Source organism: Mya arenaria, chromosome 4, assembly GCF_026914265.1.
Source record: "Mya arenaria isolate MELC-2E11 chromosome 4, ASM2691426v1".
Classification (NCBI taxonomy): Eukaryota; Metazoa; Mollusca; class Bivalvia; order Myida; family Myidae; genus Mya; species Mya arenaria.
Window position 1 is genome coordinate 78734461 of NC_069125.1, and position 14343 is coordinate 78748803.

At 35.5% G+C, this 14343-nt stretch overlaps 1 protein-coding gene across 8 annotated transcripts in view; it reads left to right on the plus strand.

Annotated features, from left to right (window-relative positions):
- LOC128231521 (golgin subfamily A member 4-like) overlaps positions 1-14343 on the plus strand; it is an 80027-nt gene that overhangs the window by 35831 nt on the left and 29853 nt on the right. The window lies entirely within an intron of this gene.

Here is a 14343-nt window from a genome sequence, read left to right on the forward strand (position 1 = left end):
CATGGCCATTACTAAGTGTGCACTGACAATCAACCCTTATAAGTAGGAGCTAAGTATAAGTTAGAGTCCATTTGGGCAATCTTCAGAAAATGGAGTGAGCGCAGCAAGGCCCCTGACCTAGAAAGCTTTTCCTTTTTCTGTAGAACGCAAAATTGAACTGTAACTTATTTCACCCACAAGCTACGCCCTTTGGGATGTCACATGGCATTTGGGCTCGAAAGTTAAACTGTCCCAGCGTTAGTTTCATTTAATGAGTTTCAGGCGATTGTAATTGTCATGGCTTTGTGAGAATGTTATATATAATAGCAAATAAAATAAATTGATATTAGTGTTATAATGGAAAAGCAGAGAAACGTTTATGGTACATTTCATTTAAAAATCAACAAATTCTTGATATTTATACCATAAAAATTACCTAGGTATGTTTGCAGTCAGTTCCAGTCAGTACAGAACTTTACTGGGACAACCTTGTAAAGTTTTATTTATAATGATCAACAAAAGAACGAACATTTTGGTACTGCATGTATTTTCTGGTTGTATCTTATAAAAGCAGATTAAAAGAAAATACGTAATGCTCAATTTTTACGCTCTCTTAACTGTTAATCATAGTTACTTTGCGAACGTGGGGAGGGCTGTGCTATTTATTAAAAATAGACAACAGTTCCAAGTCATGTAGACTGACTAAATTTGCTCTATGAAAATGAGTGTTTGTATTCACTGCAGGTCTGCTCTACATGGTATGGAGCAACAGTAAATTGGGTAAATCAGCAATTGTCATTGGTATAGAAATAAGTGTGAACCCCAATGCCTGGTGTGGATGACTACTTGACTGTCTCACAATATAACTGCTAAATCAGCGGTTCTGCATCTATACTCAATAAATACTATTAAGGAAAAGAATAGAACTGGCAATAACTTGTCCATTTAAGAATCAAGATACAAAAAAGCTGTTTATGATCTTTCTATTTCTGTGAAATCAATGCAAGTATATTTAATATATTAATAGTTTTATAGAAATAAAGAACTATGGCAGAGTTTTCTAGAGACGAAAATGGCACTGCGTGTTGAATAACATGAATATTATGTTGCTTGGTAGATGAAGTCACATGCAAAATGAAATTAGACGCATGCAATATTTTGCCCATTGTAAGATACTGGGTATTATATATAGGACTGGCAAAACTTTGGATTTCTTACTTCAGCTTCACTTTATTTCTCTTCTGAAAACTTATTAAGTTATTGTCTTCTTGTTTGATGTCTCTAAAGCCAATCTTTTTGAACAAATGATTGCTTTCGATTTCACTTCAAAATGAAATAGGGTTTGATGGTTATTTGTGTGCCCCCTGCATGCCAAAAGTTTCCACAATAACAGATGAATCACACACAACAATGCACCACTTTTTATTTGTTTTACTGTTTTACTGGTTTATGAAAATAAAATTATGACATCAACATGCATCTATAATTAGGCAATACCTTTATTTAAGAACAAAAAAATTAATGATTGTCGAAAACACGTTAATTAGGGGATCTATTTGATGTCAAAATTTATGTAATAGTTAAACCCGTCATGAGGCCAAAGGTTATGATTTTAGTGGCCTAGCGACTCATCTGATTCATGGAATTCTATTAGAATTATTTTTAGGTGTAGATGTGTCTGAATCTCATTTTCACGATCAGAACTGTTGCCATTTCAGTCTGGGTCTATATTAATTAGGCATTTAAAAATAACCCAGAAAATGTAAGCAACAAGAAACACCAAAAAAGGTTAAAAAATATATAAAAATACTAAGGTCGGAGGCAAAAAAATGTGGTCGATTGGAAACTTGAAGCAAGCAAAAAATTGTTATGCCTCAGTAGCTAGGGAATAATAATTAACGTCATAAATCAATTACCGCGACTTTTCCAGAACTACTGTTGAAAGGGTTCTTGGCAGGTATTGACGTTATAAATTTCTGTTTTTCTTTTCTTTTAATTTCTTCAGAGGTATCTTAGAAACAAACCCATCAATAAAAAGACATGAAATGTCAGACCACAAACACCTTAATATCATAGGAAGGAGAGAATCACTTTTATATGATATTTCATGCTGTGTGTCTGTTTTTCTAATCCTTCTAAAAGTAAAATCTTTTGCAAACAGAAACAATGTTAACAATCTTCAAGGGTGAAATTCTCTGAAAACAGAAACAATGTTAACAATCTTCAAGGGTGAAATTCTCTGAAAACAGAAACAATGTTAACAATCTTCATGGGTGAAATTCTCTGAAAACCGAAACAATGTTAACAATCTTCATGGGTGAAATTCTCTGAAAACAGAAACAATGTTAACAATCTTCAAGGGTGAAATTCTCTGAAAACAGAAACAATGTTAACAATCTTCATGGGTAAAATTCTCTGAAAACAGAAACAGTGTTAATATCTTCAGGAGTAAAATATTCTGAAAACAGTCTTCTGAAAACAGACACAATGTTAAGTGTGAAATCTTCTGAAAACAGACACATGTTAAGTGCGAAATCTTCTGATAACAGACGCAATATTAAGTGTGAAATCTTCTGAAAACAGACGCAATGTTAAGTGCGAAATCTTCTGAAAACAGATGCATTGTTAAGTGCGAAATCTTCTGAAAACAGATGTAATGTTAAGTGTGAAATCTTCTGAAAACAGACGCAATGTTAAGTGGGAAATCTTCTGAAAACAGATGCAATGTTAAGTGTGAAATCTTCTGAAAACAGACGTAATGTTAAGTGTGAAATCTTCTGAAAACAGACGCAATGTTAAGTGCGAAATCTTCTGAAAACAGACCCAATGTTAAGTGTGAAATCTTCTGAAAACAGACGCAATGTTAAGTGCGAAATCTTCTTAAAACAGACGCAATGTTAAGTGCGAAATCTTCTGAAAACAGATACAATATTAAGTGCGAAATCTACTGTAAGCAGTAACGAGGTTTGAAATCTCCAGGGGCTGAACCTTTTGAAAATGGAATTGTTGTTAACCAGGTTGACATCTAATCAAAAGATTTTTCTCTGTTGCAGGATTTCCCTGAATAAAAAAAATAATTATTGATAAAGCTGCTTAGTTATTGCTGTCATAATAACTATTTGTAAGTGGACTGAGGACTAATAAATGAATATGATTGAACAAGAGGAGAGAGTCCTCAGTCACTGTCTCAATATTATCTACATTATGTGCATATTAATATCCTTAGTTGAGTATTCTTAATGTACTATTTTAGTAACAGTGATTATAAACAAGAACACATCATGCCTGTAGTTATTTACCTTTAAAATGTATTGTGAATTGTTATGTAACTTTTGCAGTAGACTATGAATATGATATCAGTTTATGAGCTTGGTGTATTGTAAATGTATGTGTGAGGCTGAACTGTCAGAAATAAGGCAGTACCGGTATTTACTTGCTGACAGTACTGATGGGTCTGCACTGGCAGGACAACAGCGACAACAGCGTTACTGGAGGAATAATGCTGAAAACAATCGTGAGTATCACCTCTTTCTTTGCCATAATGTATAAAGAAACTATCATGTTTGATAACACAAACAATTCTAATTAAGGTATTTGTATAAAATTACATTATCATTTTGTTATTATCATTTTGTTATTCTGACAAATTATATGGTCATCTATTAATGTATATTTAATTACAAAAAAATAATATATATCCATGGCAGTCAAAGAAAAATGCATTATTTTCTTTATTAATGATTTTTGACTATTTCATTCCGTTTTATACAAGGAACCAAAATATGGTAGAATAGTTCAATTTTCTAAACATAAGCATCCAAACTGAATAAAAACTTGAATAATTTGTCCTTTTGATTGGTTGATATTAAATTTTGGATAGATGTTGACCAATCGATGAACATGTTGGCTAACTGTAACCAAACTTAAAGTGTAGCAACTCTTATACCATTTCCTGCAGATTCATTGAAGGTATTCCTTGGATAACTTTCTTTGTCGGGTACCTTACTGTTTCCTTGGATAACTTTCTTTGTCGGGTACCTTACCGTTTCCTTGGATAACTTTCTTTGTCGGGTACCTTACAGTTTCCTTGGATATCTTTCTTGTTCCAGTACCTTACAGTTTTCTTGGAATTTCTTGTTCCAGTACCTTACAGTTTCCTTGGATAACTTTCTTGTTCCAGAACCTTACAGTTTCCTTGGATAACTTTCTTGTTCCAGTGCCTTACAGTTTCCTTGGATAACTTTCTTGTTCCAGTACCTTACAGTTTCCTTGGATAACTTTCTTGTTCTGTACCTTACAGTTTCCTTGGATAACTTTCTTGTTCTGTACCTTACAGTTTCCTTGGATAACTTTCTTGTTCCAGTACCTTACAGTTTCCTAGGATAACTTTCTTGTTCTGTACCTTACAGTTTCCTTGGATAACTTTCTTGTTCCAGTACCTTACAGTTTCCTTGGATAACTTTCTTGTTCTGTACCTTACAGTTTCCTTGGATAACTTTCTTGTTCCAGTACCTTACAGTTTCTTTGGATAACTTTCTTGTTCTGTACCTTACAGTTTCCTTGGATAACTTTCTTGTTTCAGTACCTTACAGTTTCCTTGGATAACTTTCTTGTTCCAGTACCTTACAGTTTCCTTGGATAACTTTCTTGTTCCAGTACCTTACAGTTTCCTTGGATAACTTTCTTGTTCTGTACCTTACAGTTTCCTTGGATATCTTTCTTTTTCTGTATCTTACAGTTTCCTTGGATAACTTTCTTGTTCCAGTACCTTACAGTTTCCTTGGATAACTTTCTTGTTCCAGTACCTTACAGTTTCCTTGGATAACTTTCTTGTTCCAGTACCTTACAGTTTCCTTGGATATCTTTCTTGTTCCAGTACCTTACAGTTTCCTTGGATATCTTTCTTGTTCCAGTACCTTACAGTTTCCTTGGATATCTTTCTTGTTCCAGTACCTTACAGTTTCCTTGGATAACTTTCTTGTTCCAGTACCTTACAGTTTCCTTGGATAACTTTCTTGTTCCAGTACCTTACAGTTTCCTTGGATATCTTTCTTGTTCCAGTACCTTACAGTTTCCTTGGATATCTTTCTTGTTCCAGTACCTTACAGTTTCCTTGGATAACTTTCTTGTTCCAGTACCTTACAGTTTCCTTGGATAACTTTCTTGTTCCAGTACCTTACAGTTTCCTTGGATAACTTTCTTGTTCCAGTACCTTACAGTTTCCTTGGATATCTTTCTTGTTCCAGTACCTTACAGTTTCCTTGGATATCTTTCTTGTTCCAGTACCTTACAGTTTCCTTGGATATCTTTCTTGTTCCAGTACCTTACAGTTTCCTTGGATAACTTTCTTGTTCCAGTACCTTACAGTTTCCTTGGATAACTTTCTTGTTCCAGTACCTTACAGTTTCCTTGGATAACTTTCTTGTTCCAGTACCTTACAGTTTCCTTGGATAACTTTCTTGTTCCAGTACCTTACAGTTTCCTTGGATAACTTTCTTGTTCCAGTACCTTAGAGTTTCCTTGGATATCTTTCTTGTTCCAGTACCTTAGAGTTTCCTTGGATATCTTTCTTGTTCCAGTACCTTAGAGTTTCCTTGGATATCTTTCTTGTTCCAGTACCTTACAGTTTCCTTGGAAAACTTTCTTGTTCCAGTTCCTTACAGTTTCCTTGGATAACTTTCTTGTTCCAGTTCCTTACAGTTTCTTGTTAGCATATGTGCATGAATGAAAACAAAGACTCTCCTGAGTTTCAAAAATCTGTTAATGCGTTTGCAAATGGTCCCCTGCTATTATTGTTATGTGTCTTAAAACAGCTCCTTTAACAAATGTTCACAGGTACCCTTTTAAAAACATCTTCTGAGTAGATTTTTCTAAATCAAACTACCGGTATAATTATAACATTTAACATTTTGTGATGCTATCTCAAAAAGTTTTATTTGACTAAATATAATCTCATTTAATGGTTCATATCTTAAAGCTAAGGCTTTATATTTTTGGCATGATCATAAAACACATCTGATTACTCTTTTAGAGCTTGTAATTTTGGAGATACCATAGGAGGTTCAACATTTTTTATCACAATAATAACTAATTTATGATTTTTTTATGCCCCCACTAAAAGAGAGGGGACAAATTGATTTGCCCTTGCCCATCCAGCCACCAGTATGTCCATCCTTTTGTCTGTCTGTCACAAAAGTTTGTGTTGTGCATACCTCCAGAAGTAAAGTACCCATAGTGATGAAACTTTACAGGAATATTTAGATGTTCATGAGGTTCTGTTTTTGGCTACACCTAGTAAGTGCAGAGTTATGGCCTTCAACTAAATAGAGCATGTGATCAAGTATATTAGCCAGGGTGATGAAATCTTACTGAATGTTCAGCAGTTTGTGATGTTCTGTACCTGGGGTTTTAAAACGTATGTGGCTGCATCCATATTGCCCTTGACTTAGTTAAAAATAGCCGATATGGCACACAATCTTGAAACTTTACAAGGTTAACGTCAGATGCACCTGGGGATTTGTTAGTGGCTGCAACCAGTCTGTTTAAAGTTATGCCCTTTGTAGTTAAAAATAGCCTTTAGAGCATCCAATATTGTGTCACCAGATCTTGATAAGTATATAAGCCTAAGTCAAAATCTGGGGTTTGTTTGTGGCTGTTACCAAATGTTATAGCCCTTGAATTAGAATCATAAACCTTAAGTTAGTCTGCATGGGGGTGAAATACTGACAAAGTTAGTCTGCATGGGGGTGAAATACTGACAAAGTTAGTCTGCATGGGGGTGAAATACTGACAAAGAGGGGAGCATCTGTGTGCTATTGATAGATTTCTACTTTTTTTCTGCTTTTCATTGATTAATGTATATGCTGTTTAGAGCAAACAAAGTGGCAGATGGAACCTAAGATGTAACTAAGTGGGATAACTGTGTTGTTATTTAGAAGCCATATCAGGTGATGCTCTCCCTTCCCTTTAATTGTTGCACATATTTTGACATTGGCATTGCTTAATATTGACTTTAATGGCATACCAGAATTTGTCCCCAGTCTTGACTCACATTGTAGTCATACAGTCCAGATTATATTTGCAATAGCACTAGAAACATGCCTGTGTTCTATAAATATCAGTTGGCATTTGCAGCAAGAAATTGCACACTAATATACACCATGACAACATTCCATTGTTCTGGTTGCAGTTCCCTTTCAGAGCTCTTATTTTAAGCAGTAATCCATTTCACTTCAAAAGTATGTTTAATTTTCAAAGCATTTCCTTATATAGATGTTATTTCTTGGAACAATATGAAACAAATAATGCTATTGTGAAAATATATTTTTGCTGCTTCAACTTGCAGACCCAGTCCAGTCACATTAAAGCATACAGCAAAAACTTCATGTGTCATCATAATTTATTATGCGCAATTTTATTCAACGAATTCAGGAAATTTGTTAGTAAGCGTGCCTTTGGTTTGCCAACATGCGAAGTGATATTGTTATGTTACATATGTGTTGAACAGAAATATACCGCAGTATGTGATGGTTGTAAACTGTAAACAAGGTATAGCATGGATATATATATATATGTACGTGATATTATTCGATAAATAAGGTGACATAACTGTATAAATGTCAAAATATATATTTTAAAATTTCTATGTATATTTCCAGGGACATTTGTCTACATCTATATATAAAAACAAGCGTCACATTTGGTTTATCTTATTTTATTTGTCAACCACTTTCACTTCACTCTCTTCTGGGAAAATTGCAATAACACTATTGTAAAAACATTCTTTTCAATATTTTGCTACATATTAGTATTAAATGAATTTTTGCCTGTAGAAAAATTGAGGTTACCGTAATTAAAAAAAGTGAACTTGTTGTCGCCTGTAGTGTTCGTGCAGATTAAAGATTTTGTAAGTTACAACGTATGAAAATCCTTTAATGATTAATAAAGAGGCACAGGCTTTCTAAAATGAATGATACCTTTTCACTACAGTCTCCATTGGAGGATATGGCGGGGGGAGGGGGGCAAATCCCTCCCATCCCTTAAATAGCCTAAGTTTACTTTATATTTCAATAAATGAGAAAAAAGTAATATTACTATGCCCAAAATGCACCAGTTCCGAGTTGAAATATATAAAATTTTATTTTTGGGAGTACCTAAAAATCCTTCTGCAATTATTTAAAAAAAATTGGTTTTGAGGGAGGGGCGAAAGTCAAAGGTAACTTGTTTTTCCTGCTGTATGGCAACTCCACAGTGCATAGACATTTTCCCTAATTGACATACCTCGGTAAAATGGTCAGTTCATTCAAGATAATAAATTAAGGATAATTACAGCATGGTATAATAATGTGTAATTGGTAAAATAATGTTACATATTATATATTGTTTTACCTTAACTTGCTTCAAAAAACTTTGAAGTATTGCTAGGAGGTATCATGTAATTTAAGTACTTCTAGATTTTGTTGATATAATGATCAGAAACAGTAGCATACAAAGACATGCTGTCGCACCTAGGAGTGGGTCAAAAGTATTTGTATCAGATTTGATAGATGTTGCAGGTGTGATATACAAAATTAAAATAATCAAAAATAAAGCTTGAGATAAAATAGAAGGGAAAAGATTAAATGACAGTAATAATATTGCTAGGAATTACCAATATTTTAACAGCATCTCTTTTTAACACTACAGTTGCCTAGTAACAGATAATCACCATACAGCAAGTCTATAATCATTGAAACCCAGTGAAAACATGTAGTTGCTTGCTGTCAGATACAATGCTGTACAAGCAGAAATAAATGAGTTATTAACAGTATCAATTTCTTGGTTTTCATACTCGTCATATGAACCTTTCCATAGAATACTACTGATATAACTGGATATATATAACAATATTTTTTCTGGAAAACTTCCATAATAATTTGATCCACTTAAAAAATAATGATAGGAAATAATGATTGCAATTAAAATAAAAGAAACAGACATAAATCTGTAATTAGTAACCGTTCCTTGGAAACCAACTAGAAACAATGAGAGATATGATGGATACACTTTATTTGCTGATGGCTTTTGCAAGTGGATATATCCCTACAGATATAAAATCATAGCTTTCAATTTCTTTGTATGGAAATAAAATGGACAGGTACATAATTGTTTCATTATTTCAATGAATTAGTGTTGTCCCTGTACATTTCTTTTTTTATCATTAAAGGGTACAAAATAGATAAATTGATAAATTAAGAGATTATCTAACTATCTGGTATTTTGTTTTAGGGAGTTAAAACTCTGTTTTTTGTTTTTTTAATCTTTTTTATCACTGCTAACTTTGAAAGCATTGGATGACTATTGTGGCTATAGAAATACATTTTTCGAACCCCTTTAAACCTAACCCCAAAATGGGTTAAAAATTTATTAGCATTTTAAGTTTTTTTATATGATTATGAAAAGCCAATACAATGTATCTTACTGTTATTCATATCTACATTATACATTGAATTATTGTTATGATATTTTCAGGGGGAAGCTACATTATGAACACAACCCCCGTCTGTGGAGCAATTTTTCTGACCAGTTTAGAGGTGGGGGCGGTTATTGGGTGGGGCCAGGTGGAGTCCCGGGAGTGCATCAGCAGGTATCCAATACCCCATCATATGAAGACAGTCTCTCCAAGTCCTCCCTGTCTGTCTCTTCACAGAGCTCCAGTGATCATAAACACAATAACAACAACGTAGAAAAGAAGCAGTACAACTTTGACAAATTCAATGATATCAAAGAAAACATAGCCTATAACAACTTCTTTGGCCCTAGGCCATTCACCCGCCAGACATCACAGCTATCAAATGCAAGCTCATTGTTCTCCTGCAATGGTTCTGACATCCCGCAGATGGCAACCACCACACCCAGATGTGACAGTACAGATGATTCCTACATTGACACTGAATCTAGTTCCTCTGCAGGACCGATCACACATCGCGGCTATTACCAGAATTTTCATCAGACAAATCAATATGGCGTTTCAGCCACTCAAAGCCACAGTGTAGGAGTTGCACAGCATATGCCAAGGAAAGATTATGAAGCAATGTTAGATAAAAAGCAGATGAAAGAGACATACACAAGTGATAAAAGAGGGCAGAAGAACAGAAAAGATGGGCGAAAAAGAGACTTGATAGCTCAGGACGAAGAGGAAGAAGACTTTCCATTCTCAAAACATACCTTTAACAAGAAGACTGATAAAGTGAAAAATAATGAAGATAAGGTATCTAGCTCCTCCATGTCCACCAGAAGCACCTCACATGATTCTATATACTCTGTAGGCCTCATGAATCAGTACATGGTTCTAAACCAGAACAAGAAAATATTAAAAAACAAAATGTCATCAAGTTCCCTTTATTCAATGAATTCAAGTTGCACAGACCAAAATATAGAGGGTAGCTCAGTGGATGACAGTAGACATGAGAGTTTTGAATGGCGTAATAGACAATTACCCAACCTTTTTCAGCAACAAAACAGTATAGGCAATTATCCAATGAACCCCTATGAAGCACAGTGCCAGTATCCAAGTTATCCTATGTACAACTATCCCCCACCCCAACCTGGACCCATGCCTCTTAGACCTAACCCAGAAATTGTTCTCAACAAAATGGGCTTCAATGAGGCTTCCTCCATACTGCCAGAGAGGTTCCTTAAGAGCTGGTTGGAGAAGGTCCTGATCAACCAGCAGGAGGAGTACATGCGGAGCCTGGTAGGGGGCCCTCCCCTTGTCCCCCAGGTGCCCCCACCCCAGTACTACAACCCCTACTATGTGGATGACAGTGACCTGCCCCCCAGTGTGAGTGCCCAGCAGTCTGGTACCAGCACCCCGGCATATAGGCAGAGCCTTGAGAATATCCATTCAACTCTGTCAGCACAGAAACTGCAACAGGTCCTGGCAAAGAGGTCCTTGCAAAGATCATCATCCTGTATTAGTAGTAACAATAGCAGCCAGAATAACAGTTTCGATCAGAGGCTTCATTTTGAAAGAGGGTCACTCACTGGTGCTGAAGCAGATGAGAAAGACTTGTCCAAATTTGGGGGACTGCCTCTGCTAAAAGAGAATAGTTTTGATAAATTGAAAAGAATTCTTCAGTCTACTGATAAAGCTCAGTATAAAGACAAACATTCTAGAAGGTCTATGTTTGCAACAAATCATCAGAAATCTTTACCTATATTTCTAGAAACACTGAGTGAAGAAGACGAAGAAAGAAAGCGATCAAGAACCCCGTCGTTTGAAAGCAAACTACCACTTCTTTCGTCCTCGAAAATGAGAACATTTCTGGAAGAAGAAGAAAGATATTCTTCTGCAGCTAGTGGTAATTTCTCAGACAGCAATGACAGTCGCAGCAGTGTTTCCAATGAATTCACCACTTTTGCAAGGAATTCACTAACCTACCTTGATGGAGATGATGGGTCTCAAGACAAGATGCCGGGATTTCCAGTGAGAAAAGGGTCAGCATCATGTATGAGCATTCCCAGTATTATTGTCTCAAACAAATATGACAATAATGAAGATAATCGGAAATCCCCTGCATTGCTTCAGCATGAGGAAAGTACTACTGAAAAATCAGAACAGGGGGCAGTTAATGCAGGAATTACTAAATCAGAGGACAAAAAAAGCTCACATTCCACAAGGTCTAGGTTATCTAGCATAGAAAGTAGCAGACCAGTTTCCCCTAACCCTGAAAACCAGAACAAGGAATATAGTGACATGCATTCCAAAGACAGTCTGGAAATAGATGAAATTTTGAGTCCAAAAAACAGAGCATTCAAACAAAATTTCTCTGTTTCATTATCAAAAATAGATTCAGTGTCATCTTGCAATGAAGCTGCTAGTATGACAGCTTCTCCTGAACCTGAGCACAAGAATAACACCAAGTTTGGAAGTCATTTAGATATTTGTCCATATGGAGAATACAAGATGTTGTCCCCCACCTCCTCCCTTGCTTCACCGAATGTCATGTCTCCTGTCACAGTGATTGAAGCTAACAAACTGGACAACCAGACTGATGATGATGTTGAAGAATGTAAAGATGTGCTTAAAACACAGAAAGGGAAAGGCAAGGATGACAAAATCACTCATGAAGGAAAACCTGTCAAAAAACATGGTAAAAGGTCCAATGTACCGAAATGCTTGCTTTTGAAAAGGCACTTGGATAATATAGATGAAAGTGTGGTAAATAATAAGAAAACAGAAAATGATATCAGAATAGATGAACACTTAAAAGACTTAGAGAACTTTGCTGCACAAGTTGATGATGAGCAGCTTACACCACTGATACGGTTTTCTGAAGTCTCTTCTCTCCTGGACAACCTTTGTCATAGGATGCCTGATTTGTTTGCAAACAAAAGGCAGGCATTTGAGAGAACTGGTGGGGTTGATGCTGACCATGTATTCGAGAGGAATAATGGGTTTGATTGTGACCATGGTATGCTTGAAAGTGAAACCAATACTAGCTTGAATAATCTGAATAATCCCTCTATGGAAAGAACAAATAAAACATCAGATCAGGGCACTCAAACCGAAACAAGCATTATTGTTTGGTCAGAAAATGTAGCGGGCGAAACAGGTGAAAATGAAATATTTAGATTATTTGAAAATTACTTGAAACATCGAGGGATTCTTAATGGAGGCAGAACGTGTTGCTGTGCTTCATCAAACTGCCAGAGACAAGAAGAAAGTAGAGAAATACAACATTACAGGTCCCATATAGAACATTTTGTCCCATCCATAAAATCATACAGAACTGAATTATGTGTTGACATAGATGGAAAATTTAAAGCAGTTTCAACAAGCTATCATGAAATTTTGAACAAAAATCAGACTCAAATCATGAAAATAGATTCCATGTCATATAGGGGTGATGATGGCGATAGTTGTAGAGATATGAAATGTATGGATGATTATGATACTGTTGATGATGAAAATGATGACAATAATAATAGTTACACTGATGATGATGTGTTTGACAGTTACACTCAAGAAGTTGGTGATAAGGTATTGGATATGTTTCCAGAAAGTTCTTTTGATCAGCAATCTGTATCTACCGTAAAGCAAAGATGTGATAGCCTCCTTAGTGTTAGTAGACTGGATTATGAAAATGTAAATGCACCTGATATTGGCAAGATAAAACAACACTCTGGGGAAGCCTGTGCTTCTGGCATTAATTCTGAATTAATGAACAAGAGTACAACATACAAAAGGTTAAGCAACAGTACAAGTTCAGCTGATAGGAATTCATTTGAGATTATTATTGATCAAAAAGGCACTTCAGAGATAAATTGTGCACAGACAAAAAATGTGTCAAGAGTGCATGGAGGAAGTGTTGACAATCATCTAGATCAGAAGGAGAAAGCTGTCATAAAAGACTCGAGAAAGAATATAGCTCACCATGAAGGTCCAAGATTAGAGTGTGCTGAAATTCACTATGCTCCTGGTTATGGGGAAAATGATATATGGGAGCGAGACCGACCAAAGCCAGTGGGCAGACTTACTGTTCCAAAGTCTGACAGCGGGTTTAATGATAGCAGAAGTGAGGGTGAGAGGTCCTGGACTGACAGAAATGTTGACTTTGATGATATACCTGAACAGCCATGTGGCAATGATGCAGAAATTCAAGGTCAGAAGGTGTCAAAATCATCAACTCAAGTTAATGCACATCATGATAGAAATCTTTGCAAGGAGTCTTTTCAATCTTCAATTGATAATGCAAACATTCAGACTCCCGCGTTCAAAAACGAAAGTCAAGTTGTCAACAAATTTAGTAAACTGTTGGATTATTCAGAACCTGCAATATTTGGTTACACAAGAAGTGATGCAGATAATGTACTTGAAGTCAGTAAAACATCAGATAAGATGCAGATGTTGTCGACCAGATCTCTTGATTTTGAAACAGTTTGCTCAAGGAAAAATATTCTACAACGATGCCAAAATGCAACATTTTCAAAATCTGTTTTTGGGAGCCTTGAAAGTGATGATCAAAGAAATAGCCAAAATAAAAGTAGTCTGCACTCAGATTTGTTTTCAAGTTCGGAGATACCCTTTGCAAAAAATGCTCCAACTGCGTTTGTTAGAGTTTTACCATTAAAAGAGTATTTTGATCAAATACGAAGTAGAAGTAAAACAGAAATCACTATTGACAAAAAAGAAGACCATTTCGCTGATAGTTGTACAAAGTTTTCCTTATCAGGCAAGTTCAATGACACGCTTGATCATGAAACATTTGATTTAAGAGAAAAAGTAGCTGAGTCAAATAAAAACTTGAAATTGTCTGTAAAATTGGAAGAGACAGATGAACAGAGTCAAACAAACCAGACAGAGATTGAGGAGACCAATGT